Source organism: Giraffa tippelskirchi, chromosome X (genome assembly GCF_054371585.1).
Source record: "Giraffa tippelskirchi isolate mGirTip1 chromosome X, T2T-mGirTip1v1.2.pri, whole genome shotgun sequence".
Lineage (NCBI taxonomy): Eukaryota > Metazoa > Chordata > Mammalia > Artiodactyla > Giraffidae > Giraffa > Giraffa tippelskirchi.
The window spans coordinates 43,501,150-43,514,986 of NC_137289.1; the positions used below are offsets into that span (position 1 = coordinate 43,501,150).

General features: G+C 36.9%; 2 long non-coding RNA genes across 2 annotated transcripts in view; both read left to right on the forward strand.

Moving 5' to 3' along the window:
- Positions 1–13,837, forward strand: part of LOC145537122 (uncharacterized) — a 118,695-nt gene that overhangs the window by 79,529 nt on the left and 25,329 nt on the right. The window contains exon 2 of the long non-coding RNA XR_014076228.1: positions 3,797–3,836. This is a non-coding gene — a long non-coding RNA (uncharacterized LOC145537122). The remainder of the gene's footprint in view (positions 1–3,796; positions 3,837–13,837) is intronic.
- Positions 3,936–7,095, forward strand: LOC145537123 (uncharacterized). The gene is made up of 2 exons (XR_014076229.1): positions 3,936–4,605; positions 5,398–7,095. It is a non-coding gene; the product is annotated as an uncharacterized LOC145537123 (long non-coding RNA).

Sequence of the window (13,837 nt, forward strand, 5' to 3'; positions counted from 1 at the left end):
TAAGATAAGGGGAAAATGTGGGAACGGGTTTGAGGGACAATAACAGGAATTTGATTTGGGATCTGTTAAGGGTGTGAATGGAGAAGGAAATGGCAACCCACTCCAGTGTTCTTGCCTGGAGAATTCCAGGGATAGGGGAGCCTGGTGGGCTGCCGTCTATGGGGTCGCACAGAGTCGGACGTGACTGAAGCAACTTAGCAGCAGTAGCAGCAAGGGTGTGAAGCCTATTAGACACCCTAATAGAGACAGTGGGTAAACAGTTGTATGTGTAGGTCTGAAAGGGGAGAAGTCTGATTAGATGATTTGGTATACATTAACATACAAAAACTATTTAAATAATGGATGAGACTACCAAAGAATGCCTCAGGGTTCAATAGATGCAGGAGTGACTAAGACCAAGGATTGATCCCAGGCTCTCTAGAAGTTGGGTTAATAAGAGGAATTGGTAAAGGACATAAAAAGAGATCAATGATTAGAAAAGTGTGAGGTCCTGGGAGCCAAGCAAGAGAGAGTGATCAACTATACCCATTACTGCTAATAAGTCAAATAAGGTTGGAACTGAGAATTGAACATTGGATTTATCAATACAGAGACCGTTGGTGATCCTGAAAGAACTTTTTATGGAACAATGGTGGCAAAAGCCTGACTGCAATGGGCTCAACAGAGAATGGCAGTATGGACAGTTTCTATTTAGGAGGTGTTTTGCTATAAAGTAGAGAATAAAAATGAGTGGAGCAGTTGCTAGAGGGAGACATAGAATAAGATCTCTCATTTTATAAATGAGAGAAATAACAGTATTACTTAAATGCTTATGGCAATGATACAGTAGAAAGTAGAAAATAGGTGATACAGGAAAAAGAGGCATGAATTGCTGGGTGATGTCCTTGTGTAGGTGAGTGGGGATAGGATCTAGTGGACAGTAGAAGAGTTGGTGCTAAATAAGAACATGGGCAAACAGGAACAGTTCCGCGGTATGTAGTTGGGTCCATGCAGTGGCACGGATTGTGGGAGTTTTCTGTTTTCCATTTTCTTTCAGGTGAACATCACAATGGGAGGAGGAAATTTTCAAAGTTTGAGGAGAGTAGAAATATGAAATAGCAATTTATGAGAGTGGGAGAATGAATGGACTTGGGAAATGTAATATGATTCTTGAAGAACATTAAGGTTCTATTTGAAGTTGCAGAAAGTTAGATTTAACCGGAGTTGAGATTTTTTCCAAGTATATAAGATATAGCAAGGAGTAATATAGTTGAGCTTAAATGTGAGAGGATGATTATAATGACTGGCCACTGTGATGGAGAATTTGGGAAGTGGAACCATGAAGTAGTTGATGAACTGTGAAGGTTGAAAGGCTGCCTCTGAATTGGGGGACACAATAAACTTTCCAGATCACAATACTCTTACTGTCTGAGACCCATGTTATTAATAAAAATTATATCATTGTAGACAAATGAATGAATTCCCACAGTGACTACTTTGACTAAAACAACACTTACTTGAAAGTATAAGTTCTAGCATGTGTATTGAAAAAAAAATCTAGTCACATCACTAAAGTAATGTCCCAGTCTCACCTCATTTATATATAACTTTTCCTCTGAAGGGCTTTAGCTGCTGAACAAGAATCTGTCAAACACTAAACATGCCTCAGAGGCTGTAAGTCCTAGAAGAATGAAGATTTGAGTGAAAGCAGATGAAAGCGTAGAGATAGTAGGAAAGGGGATGAAGAGAAAGGTAGACTAGAAAGGAAACAGCAGTCCCTGAAGATAAAAGTGCCATTGGCAAATCAAACTAGGCAAGAAATAATACATTAAAAGAATGAAGAGGATGAACAGGAATAATAAGGGAGCAGTGCAGCAAAAAAAAGTGAAAGCTAAGCAAGTATGGTAAAAGAATACAACGCTATTACTAAGATTCTTCAGTGATGCTTCTAATAGAATAGAGTTAAAATAAGGCATTTGGAAAGACTATTTATGTAGTGTTTAGTACATGCTAAGTATTTTGCATGAATTTATTTGTACTACACTTTTGACATCTAAAAGATAGATGCCATTATATCCCCATTTTACAGATAAAGAAACAGAAGAATAGAGACTTACCTGAGTCCCACAGCTCATCTCTCTGATTTCAAAGCCAGCTCCCCTTCCATCTTTTCAAAACCAGTGCCCGGGTGGTTGAGACACTTTATATAAAAGTGTCCTTTTAAAAAAGTTATTCTTTGAATCCATATTTATTTTTAATTTTTATAATAATTTATAATTACCAAAAAGAACAGTATGCTCACAATTGTGTCCATAAAGATAAATACACTAACTGAAAGCCACACAACTGGAAAGGTGATGGGGAATCCAAACACAAGAGAAAATGTTCCTCTGAATTCATGCATCTCAGTGAGCATCAAAGTCCACTAATTATTTCTATTTGTGTGTATTATTCTTTATATTAATTTCATCTGGATGGAACTTCTCATTTTATTTCATTTTCTATGTGACCTTCTCCACAGATTTTACCATATCATTAACTGCTGCTCTGGGGTTGAATATTTACTACTTAGCATGGAGAACCTCCCAATCTCTTCTCCTAAATCAGCACACCACTCATACCCTCCAACTTGTTTTTCTAGATTGTAAACATTTACTGAATGGACAAAAAAACAGCCATTTGATTATATTTTCTACTATATTATGCCACATGAATAATATTTTAAAATAAAAAAATGAATGATTTCTGAAACACTATTAGAAAAGTGAATAGTCAATTTAAGGCACTTTAGATGAAAGCTAATTTCAAAAACCTATACAAAAGGAACCTTGTTTTAAATGTAGCAAGTCTACCTTTCACAGATTTTAGTCAAAATTTTGCTTTCCTCCTTATAGAAGGGGAATTAGGTCTTAAAGATGTAAGAGACAAATCAAGTATAAAGGCTTTCATCCTTTTATTTTTATGGAAAGTTATTTTATGAGTTACAGATTAAATAGAATTAGCATTTCCCTGGTCAGACAACTACAAAGCAGGTATCTTGATACAAGTCTTAATCATAGGAATCAGAGCATAAATGTATTCTGTCTGAGACCAGTTCAAGAACAGATGAAAAGATGATAAAAAGACATCCAGATCTATCACTTCACCTTTATGTAGCATGTTGACATGTTTCAATTCCAAAGGTCTGTGGATGCCCTTTCCTGGCATTTGTTGACTGAATCTTACAACAGAAAGTGGGGCATGACATGCAGCCTAATGATTTTCCCTGTTGCAGACCATGCAAGGAAAAGCACTAGGTAACTGAAACATTTAAGCCAAGCAAGAAACTATTCACTAGTAAGTTAGAAAGGTCAAAGCAAGCTTGTTCAAAGCAATTCTCTGGAAAAATAAAGACCTCAGTGTTCTGAACTTTAGAAATGAAAAAAATAAACCCCTATATCATTTACAACTTATCAATAATAAGTATATATTCACTTAAAATTGCTGATACATGGAACCAGAAGATCACTTTGACTTTATCGTCTCATCATTCTTTTGATAAATGCTAAAGGATTTGTTGTCCTTGTTCCACACCAGGGTACTTAATATTCAGACTAACCAAGAAAATAATGTAGAAAATGACCCATACACAGAATGCCATCAGGATAGGGGTATAAATCCTTCTTTGATCTCCTCAAAGAGGGATTATAAAGACCTCATACAGGTGAGAAAAGTTTAAAAATTGGAACCCTTATGTCTTACTTCATTCAGGCTGCTGTAACAAAGTGAAATAGACTTGGTGACTTTAAAAACAGAACTTTTTTTTTCTTCTTCATAGTTCTGGAGCCTGGAAAGTCTACCATCAAGATACTGGCAAGGTAGGTTTTGTTCTGAGGCCGTGCAGTTACCCTCTCACTGTGTGCTCACATGACCTTTCTGTGTTAAGAGTTGTGTGATGGAGGGGAGGGCAACTTCTCTGATGTCTCTTTTTTACAATTTTAATTATTTTATTAATTTGGCTGCCTCAGATCTTAGTTGTGGCATGTGGGATCTAGTTCCCTGACCAGGGGTGGAACCCAGGCCCCTGCATTGGGAGCACGGAGTCTTAGCCATTGCACCACCAGGGAAGTCCTTGATGTCTCTTATAAGGGTGTAACCCCATCAGATCAAGGACCTGCCCTCATGACCTCATCTAATTACCTCCTAATTACTCTAATTACCTCCCAAAGGGCCCATCTCCAAATACTGTTACAGTGGAGATTAGGGCTTCAACATATGAACTTTTAGGGGGCACAAATATTCAGCCCATAATACCTTACAAACATATATGATATGGCTTTCAATACCAGTGCTCATGAAGGTGTTTATTTTCTTCTGGGTACTAGGTGTGTAAATCAGATGCAGTGTCTTAGGGGAGGTGATGGAGCCTCGGTTATGGCTTCATTGTTTGCTCAGCTAAGCTTCCCAGTAGTTTGGTGTATTAGTTTGGGTTTTCCAGTGAAACAGAACCAATAGGATATATATAGATATATAGAATGAGATTTATTATGAGGAATTGGCTCTTGGGATTATAGAGGGTGAGAAGTTCCACAGTTTGTTGTCTGAAAGCTAGAGACCCAGGAAAGCCAGTGGTGTGATTCAGTCAGAGTTTCAAGGCTTGAGAACCAGGGGAACCAATGGTGTAATTCCTAGTCTAAGGGCAGAAGACACGTATTTCAGCTCATGCAGTCAGGCAGAAATGGGACAAATGCTCCTTTCCTGTGCCTTTTGCTCTATTGGATGATGCCCACCCACATTGGGGAGGGCAATCTGTTTTACTCATTCTACCAGTTCAAATGCTAATCTCACCAGGAAACACCTTCACAGACACACCCAGAAACAGTGTTTAACCAGATATCTGGGTACCTGGTGACCCCATCAGGTTGACACATAAAATTAACCATCACATTTGGTCATTAGAGATAAAGTGAGGGAAATATTTGTCTGTTGGTTGTTGACAGCTGGCATTGTACCTTATCGGTCAATGTCCATGCTGTACAACTTGTTAAATATTTTGAGTATCACTACGGGTTATACATATTTTTGTTTATTCTTTGTTAAAGCATATAAGTAAATAAAAGCATATAGAAATAGACTTAAAACTAATTAGCCTCTCTTCTCATTAATCTTTAAATGTTATTATTTTCTGATTTTGATGTCACTCAAACTTTAAAAGAACTAAGTGACTTGAGTATTGAAAGTTAGAGCTCCTTTGATTTGAATAAAACCTAATTTTTTTTATTGAGATGAAGTTCACAAAAAAGTAACTATTTAAAGTGAACAGTTCAGTGGTTCACAATATTGTACACCCATTATCATTGTCTAGTTCCAAAATTTTTCATCACCCCAAAAGGAAACCCCTACCCTTGAAGTACTTCCTTCTGCATTCCCCTTCCCCAGCCCCTGGTTTCTGTTCATATGGATTTTCCTACTCTAGACATTTCATATAAACAGAATTATATAATATGTAACCTTTCATGTCTGGCTTCTTTTACTAAACTTAATGTTTTCAAGGTTCATCCAGGTTGTAGCATGTATCAGTACTTTGTTCCTTTCTTAATGTCTGAATCATATTCCATTATATGTATATGTCATAATTTGTTTATTCATTCATTTACTGATAAATATTTGGGCTGTTTTCATTTTTTGGCTATTGAGTTAGACTTCTAACAGTTCCATCCAGAGTTAAACCCCTGTGTATCTCCCCACCTTCCACATAAAACTTAGCTACCCTAGAAGAAGCATCTTGACTGCTTCATGTATCTTGTGGCACTTGGCTCTGTTTCCTGGACCAGTCTTTCCTTGCCCGAAAGCCAGGGAAGAATCTATCTCATTCACTCAACCTCCACAATAGAAAAATTAATCAGTTCCTGCAGTATTAACTACCCCTTCACTTCCTTCACCTCTTTGCTGACCAGTTCTTTCCTAAATAGAGTGCCTTTCAATCTCTTCTTTTGCTCTCTTGTTCTTTGCCGTCTGTAATTGGCCATCCATGCACTAGCTCATCTGTGAGCGAGTTGACACATGCAAGAGTATTTCTTTTATGATCTACACCATCCTCTAAAAATAGTTCAATTTTATAAAAGGCAGCTACACTTAAGCATAACTAAAAAACACGTTGAAACAGAATTAAAACATGAACCGCATTTCAGCTTTCCTTTCCTCTCATCCCCATCCCTGTTCCATCACAGTTGACCAGTCTTACACATATGGTTGAATTGATCTTGACTGGGTAGCAAAAGAATATACTTTAGTTTAATAAACCAATTCCTGCAGATGTTATTCCTCTGATATAACAGAATGCCTCAATCCAGATAAGCAGTTCATTTCTCCTTAAGAAGACCCATGAGGATTGAGTACATGGTGAGTAATACAGGTCAGTAAGATCAGATTGCCCCAAGGTACCCCTCAAATCACACTATGTCAGCACCTGGCTTCTCAGCATCTCAGAAGGCCTGTACTGGTAGCCAGTATAAGACCTATATCTTTCACACATCTGCTCAACGTAAGCTTAGTTTTGGATGTTCCTCAGCTCTGAATTGCACTAAAGAAATATTGTCCTTAGGATTATAAATCTAGAGGAGGCAATGTGAGTCTCTTCTTACAAAGTGCTAATAGATAGTCTGAGCACATGCTTATAAAACTGGGTCACAAATTTCAGGGTGGCAGAACTTGGTTTTATCACTTTATACAAGACATTCAGATAGTCACTATGGGAAAAATAGAATGTCTTGAGTTAGTTGATAGTACATCATTCATTATTTTTCAAGCTATCAGGTAGTAAAACTGACTTTTTAGTGTAAAGTTCAATGAATTGTAGTATTTTAAAATTTATATTATATATAAAGTGGAGTCACTGTAATCTTTTCAGGGCTAAATGCCTCTAAAGGGTTTAATCCAGCCCTGTACCTCACAAATTTATAGGTTAAAATAAATACTGAAGTTGGAGTACATTCAAGATATCTCTCTACCATCCTTTACTTTACATTAAAATAAATTTAGAAATTGAGTACTGAAGTGTGAGCCTCCATTTTCCTTCTTGTGTCACAAGGTAACCTATGGTAATGAGCCTATTACATATTCAATGAAAAAAAGAAATAATTTCCAGGAATTCCCGGGCAGTCCAGTGATTAGGACTCAACACTTTCAGTCTCGGGGCCTAGGTTTGATCCCTGGTTGAGGAACTAGGATCCTGCAAGCCATGCCAGGACAGCCAAATTAAAAGAAAGAAAGAATTTCTAGAATTTTCAAAGATAACTGGCTCTGAAATGTGGAAGATTTCCTATTTGCCTTTAATCCAAGAAAATTTATTTTTAAAATGATGGAGATGAGAAAACATAGTTTTCGTGATGCTGGGATATATTAACATATATCTTACTTGAAACTTTGCATCATAAGTACTTATTACCTTATTTTTCAATTTCCATTTTAGTGCAGCAGTTTACACATAGGGCTAAATTGATCTTATTTTTCAATGTCATTTTGACCTAGCACTTGAAATTAATGTTAACCAACTTCCGGTGTTCCACATACACTATAGCAAGTCTTTATTGAACAAAGAATATTTATTCCTAGGTGGAATTTGAATATATGCCTTCTACTTTGGAAAATTGAATTTAGTTCAATTTCATGAATCTTTATTAAGCATTTGTTATGTACAAGACATTGATAGAAATTGAGACAGAGGTAAAGAGGAATAAGATGAAATATTCCTAAGCATGTTGCATTTTATTATGTATCTCATTTATTATATTGTTAGTTCATATGCTTTGTTTTACCCCTTATGGCAGGAAATGTGCCTTATTTGACTTTGTATGCAAGTGTTAAAATTATTTGTTGAAATATGTTTTTGGCTAACCCAATGACACAGATAAAACCCATTATATCTACTACTGAAAAAAGAAAAAGAAATGCAAAAAAGCAAAATGGCTGTCTGAGGAGGCCTTACAAATAGCTGTGAAAAGACAGGAAGTGAAAAGAAAGGGAGAAAAGGAAAGATATACCAATTTGAATGCAGAGTTCCAAAGAATAGCAAGGAGAGATAAGAAAGTCTTCCTCAGCAATAAATGCAAAGAAATAGAGGAAAACAACAGAATGGGAAAGACTAGAGATTTCTTCAAGAAAATTAGAAATACCAAGGGAACATTTCATGCAAAGATGGGCTCAATAAAGGACAGAAATGGTATGGACCTAACAGAAGCAGAAGATATTAAGAAGAGGTGGCAAGAATACACAGAAGAACTGTACAAAAAAGTTGCTCACGACCCAGATAATCACAATGGTGTGATCACTCACCTAGAGCCAGACATCCTGGAATGTGAAGTCAAGTGGGCCTTAGGAAGCATCACTATGAACAAAGCTAGTGGAGGTGATGGAATTCCAGTTGAGCTATTTCAAATCCTGAAAGGTGATGCTGTGAAAGTGCTGCACTCAATATGCCAGCAAATTTGGAAAACTCAGCAGTGGCCATAGAACTGGAAAAGGTCAGTGTTCATTCCAATCCCAAAGAAAGGCAATGCCAAAGAATGCTCAAACTACCACACAATTGCACTCATCTCACACACTAGTAAAGTAATGCTTAAAATTCTCCAAGCCAGGCTTCAGAAATATGTGAACCATGAATTTCCAGATGTTTCAACTGGATTTACAAAAGGCAGAGGAACCAGAGATCAAATTGCCAATATCTGCTGGATCATCGAAAAAGCAAGAGAGTACCAGAAAAACATCTATTTCTGCTTTATTGACTATGACAAAATATGTGTGGATCACAATATACTGTGGAAAATTCTGAAAGAGATGGGCATACCAGACCACCTGACCTGCCTCTTGAGAAACCTGTATGCAGGTCAGGAAGCCACAGTTAGAACTGGACATGGAACAACAGACTGGTTCCAAATAGGAAAAGGAGTACGTCAAGGCTGTATATTGTCACCCTGCTTATTTAACTTATATGCAGAGTACATCATGAGAAATGCTGGGCTGGAAGAAGCGCAAGCTGGAATCAAGATTGCCGGGAGAAATATCAGTAACCTCAGATATGCAGATGACACCACCCGTATGGCAGAAAGTGAAGAAGAACTAAAGCGCCGCTTGATGAAAGTGAAAGAGGAGAGTGAATTAGTTGGCTTAAAATTCAACATTCAGAAAACTAAGATCATGGCATCTGGTCCCATCACTTCATGTCAAATAGATGAGGAAACAGTGGAAACAGTGACAGACTTTATTTTAGGGGGCTCCAGAATCACGGCAGATGGTGACTGCAGCCATGAAATTAAAAGATGCTTGCTCCTTGGAAGAAAAGATATGACCAACCTAGACAGCATATTATAAAGCAGAGACGTTACTTTGCCAACAAAGGTCCATAAGTCAAAGCTATGGTTTTTCCAGTAGTCATGTTGGATGTAAAAGTTGGAGTATAAAGAAAGCTGAGGGGCATGCAGAAGATGGTGGAGGAGTAGGATGGGGAAACCACTTTCCCCCCAACAAGTTCATTGAAAGAACCTTTGAACTCTGAGCAAATTCCACAAAACAACTTCTGAATACTGGCAGAGGACACCAGGCACCCAGAAAGGCAGGCCATTGTCTTTGAAAGGAGAGAGAAGAAATCCAGCTCCATCCACCAGAAAACTGATGCAAGCTTCCCTAACCAGGAAACCTTGACAAGCTACTTGTCCAACCCCACCCACAGGGAGGAACCTCCACAGTAAAGAGGAGCCACAAACTGCCAGAATACAGAAAGGCCACCCAAAACACAGCAACCTAAACAAGATGAAAAGGCAGCGAAATACTCAGCAGGTAAAGGAACAGGATAAATGCCCACCAAACCAAACCAAAGAGGAGGAGATAGGGAGTCTACATGAAAAGGAATTCAGAATAATGATAGCAAAAATGATCCAAAATCTTGAAAACAAAATGGACTTACAGATAAATAGCCTGGAGACAAGGATTGAGAAGATGCAAGAAATGTTTAAAAAGGACCTAGAAGAAATAAAAAAGAGTCAATCAATAATGAATAATGCAATAAATGAGATCAAAAACACTCTGGAGGGAACCAACAGTATAATAACGGAGGCAGAAGATAGGATAAGTGAGGTAGAAGTTAGAATGGTAGAAATAAATGAAGCAGAGAGGAAAAAAGAAAAAAGAATTAAAAGAAATGAGGACAACCTCAGAGACTTCTGGGACAATGTTAAACCCCCCAACATTCGAATCATAGGAGTCCTAGAAGAAGAAGTCAAAAAGAAAGGCCATGAGAAAATACTTGAGATAATAGTTGAAAATGTCCCTAAAATGGGGAAGGAAATAGTCACCCAAGTCCAAGAAACTCAGAGAGTCCCAAACAGGATAAACCCAAGGCAAAACACCCCAAGACACATATTAATCAACTTAACAAAGATCAAACACAAAGAACAAATATTAAAAGCAGCAAGGGAAAAACAACAAATAACACACAAGGGGATTCCCAAAAGGATAACAGCTGATCTTTCAATAGAAACTCTTCAGGCCAGAAGCGATTGGCAGGACATACTTAAGTGATGAAAGAGAAAAACCTACAGTCCAGATTACTGTACCCAGCAAGGGTCTCATTCAAATATGAAGGAGAAATCACAAGCTTTACAGACAAGCAAAAGCTGAGAGAATTCAGCATCACCAAACCAGCTCTTCAACAAATGCTAAAGGATCTTCTCTAGAGAGGAAACACAGAAAAGATGTATAAACTTGAACTCAAAACAACAAAGTAAATGGTAATGGGATCATACTTATCCATAATTACCTTAAATGTAAATGGGATGAATGCCCCAACCAAAAGACAAAGACTGGCTGAATGGATACAAAAACAAGACCCTTATATATGCTGTCTACAAGAGACCCATCTCAAAACAAGGGACACATACAAACTGAAAGTGAAGGGCTGGAAAAAGATATTTCATGCAAATGGAGACCAAAAGAAAGCAGGAGTAGCAGTACTCATATCAGATAAAATAGACTTTAAAAATAAAGGCTGTGAAAAGAGACAAAGAAGGACACTACATAATGATCAAAGGATCATTCCAAGAAGATATAACAATTATAAATATATATGCAACCAACATAGGAGCATCACAATACGTAAGGCAAATGCTAAGAAGTATGCAAGGGGAAATTAACAATAACACAATAATAGTGGGAGACTTTAATACCCCACTCACACTTATGGATAGATCAACTAAACAGAAATTTAACAAGGAAACACAAACTTTAAATGATATAATGGACCAGTTAGACTTAATTGATATTAATTGATATCTATAGGACATTTCACCCCAAAATAATGAATTTCACCTTTTTCTCATGTGCACACGGAAACTTCTCCAGGATAGATCACATCTAGCCTTGATAAATTCAAAAAAATTGAAATCATTCCAAGCATCTTTTCTGACCACAATGCAGTAAGATTAGATGTCAATTACAGAAAAAAAAAAAACTATTAAAAATTCCAGCGTTGGAGGCTAAACAACACGCTTCTGAATAACCAACAAATCACAGAAGAAATCAAAAAAGAAATCAAAATATGCATAGAAATGAATGGAAATGAAAACACAACAACCCAAAACCTATGGGACATTGTAAAAGCAGTGCTAAGGGGAAGGTTCATAGCAATACAGGCTTACCTCAGGAAACAAGAAAAAAGTCAAATAAATAACCTAACTCTATACCTAAAGCAACTAGAAAAGGAAGAAATGAAGAACCGCAGGGTTAGTAGAAGGAAAGAAATCTTAAAAATTAGGGCAGAAATAAGTGCAAATGAAACAAAAGAGACCATAGCAAAAATCAACAAAGCTAAAAGCTGGTTCTTTGAGAAGATAAATAAAGTTAACAAACCATCAGCCAGACTAATCAAGAAACAAAGGGAGAAGAATCAAATCAACAAAATTAGAAATGAAAATGGAGAAATCACAACAGACAACACAGAAACACAAAGGATCATAAGAGACTACTACCAGCAACTATATGCCAATAAAATGAACAACTTGGAAGAAATGGACAAATTCTTAGAAAACTACAACTTTCCAAAACTGAACCAGGAAGAAATAGAAAATCTTAACAGACCCATCACAAGCACGGAAATCGAAACTGTAATCAGAAATCTTCCAGCAAACAAAAGTCCAGGACCCAACGACTTCACAGCTGAATTCTACCAAAAATTTAGAGAAGAGCTAACACCTATCCTACTCAAACTCTTCCAGAATATTTCAGAGGAAGGCAAACGTCCTAACTCATTCTATGAGGCCACCATCACCCTAATACCAAAACCAGACAAAGATGGCACAAAAAAAGAAAACTATAGGCCAATATCACTGGTGAACATAGATGCAAAAATCCTTAACAAAATTCTAGCAAACAGAGTCCAACAACATATTAAAAAGATCATACATCATGACCAAGTGGGCTTTATCCCAGGGATGCAAGGATTCTTTAATATCCGCAAATCAATCAACGTAACACACCACATGAACGAATTGAGAGATACATACTATATTGTTATCTCAATAGATGCAGAGAAAGCCTTTGACAAAACTCAACATCCATTTATGATAAAAAAAAAAAAACCTGCAGAAAGCAGGAATAGAAGGAACATGCCTCAACATAATAAAAGCTATATATGACAAACCCACAGGAAACATTATCCTCAATGGTGAAAAATTGAAAGCATTTCCGCTAAAGTCAGGAACAAGACAAGGGTGCCCACTCTCACCACTGCTATTCAACATAGTTTTGGAAGTTTTAGCCACAGCAATCAAAGAAGAAAAAGAAATAAAGGGAATCTAGATTGGAAAAGAAGAAGTGAAACTCTCACTGTTTGCAGATGACATGATCGTCTACATAGAAAACCCTCAAGTCTCCACCAGAAAATTACTAGAGCTAATCAATGAATATACTAAATTTGCAGGATATAAAATTAACACACAGAAATCCCTTGCATTCCTATACAGTAACAATGAGAAAACAGAAAGAGAAATTAAGGAAACAATTCCATTCACCATTGCAATGAAAAGAATAAAGTACTTAGGAATAAATCTCCCTAAGGAAACAAAAGACCTATATATAGAAAACTATAAAAGACTGATGAAAGAAATCAAAGATGACAAAAATAGATGGAGAAATATACCATGTTCATGGATCAGAAGAATCAATATAGTGAAAATGAATATACTACTTAAAGCAATCTATAGATTCAGTGCACTCCCTATCAAGCTACCAACGGTATTTTTCACAGAAGCAGAACAAATAATTTCACAATTTGTATGGAGATACAAGAAAACCTCGAATAGCCAAAGCAATCTTGAGAAAGAAGAATGGACCTGGTGGAATCAACCAGCCTGACTTCAGGCTATACTACAAAGCTGCAGTCATCAAGACAGGATGGTACTGGCACAAGGACAGAAATATAGATCAATGGAACAAAATAGAAAGCCCAGAGATATATCCACACACCTATGGACACCTTATCTTTGACAAAGGAGGCAAGAATATACAATGGAGAAAAGACAATCTCTTTAACAAGTGGTGCTGGGAAAACTGATCAACCACTTGCAAAAGAATGAAACTAGAACACTTTCTAACACCATACACAAAAATAAACTCAAAATGGATTAAAGATCTAAACGTAAGACCAGAAAATATATAAAAAAAAGAAGTCTAAAAAAGAAAAAAGAAAAAAACTCCTAGAGGAAAACATAGGCAAAACACTCTTTGACATAAATCACAGCAGGATCCTCTATGACCCACCTCCCAGAGTAATGAAAATAAAAGCAAAAATAAACAAATGGGTCCTAATTAAACTTAAAAGCTTTTGAAC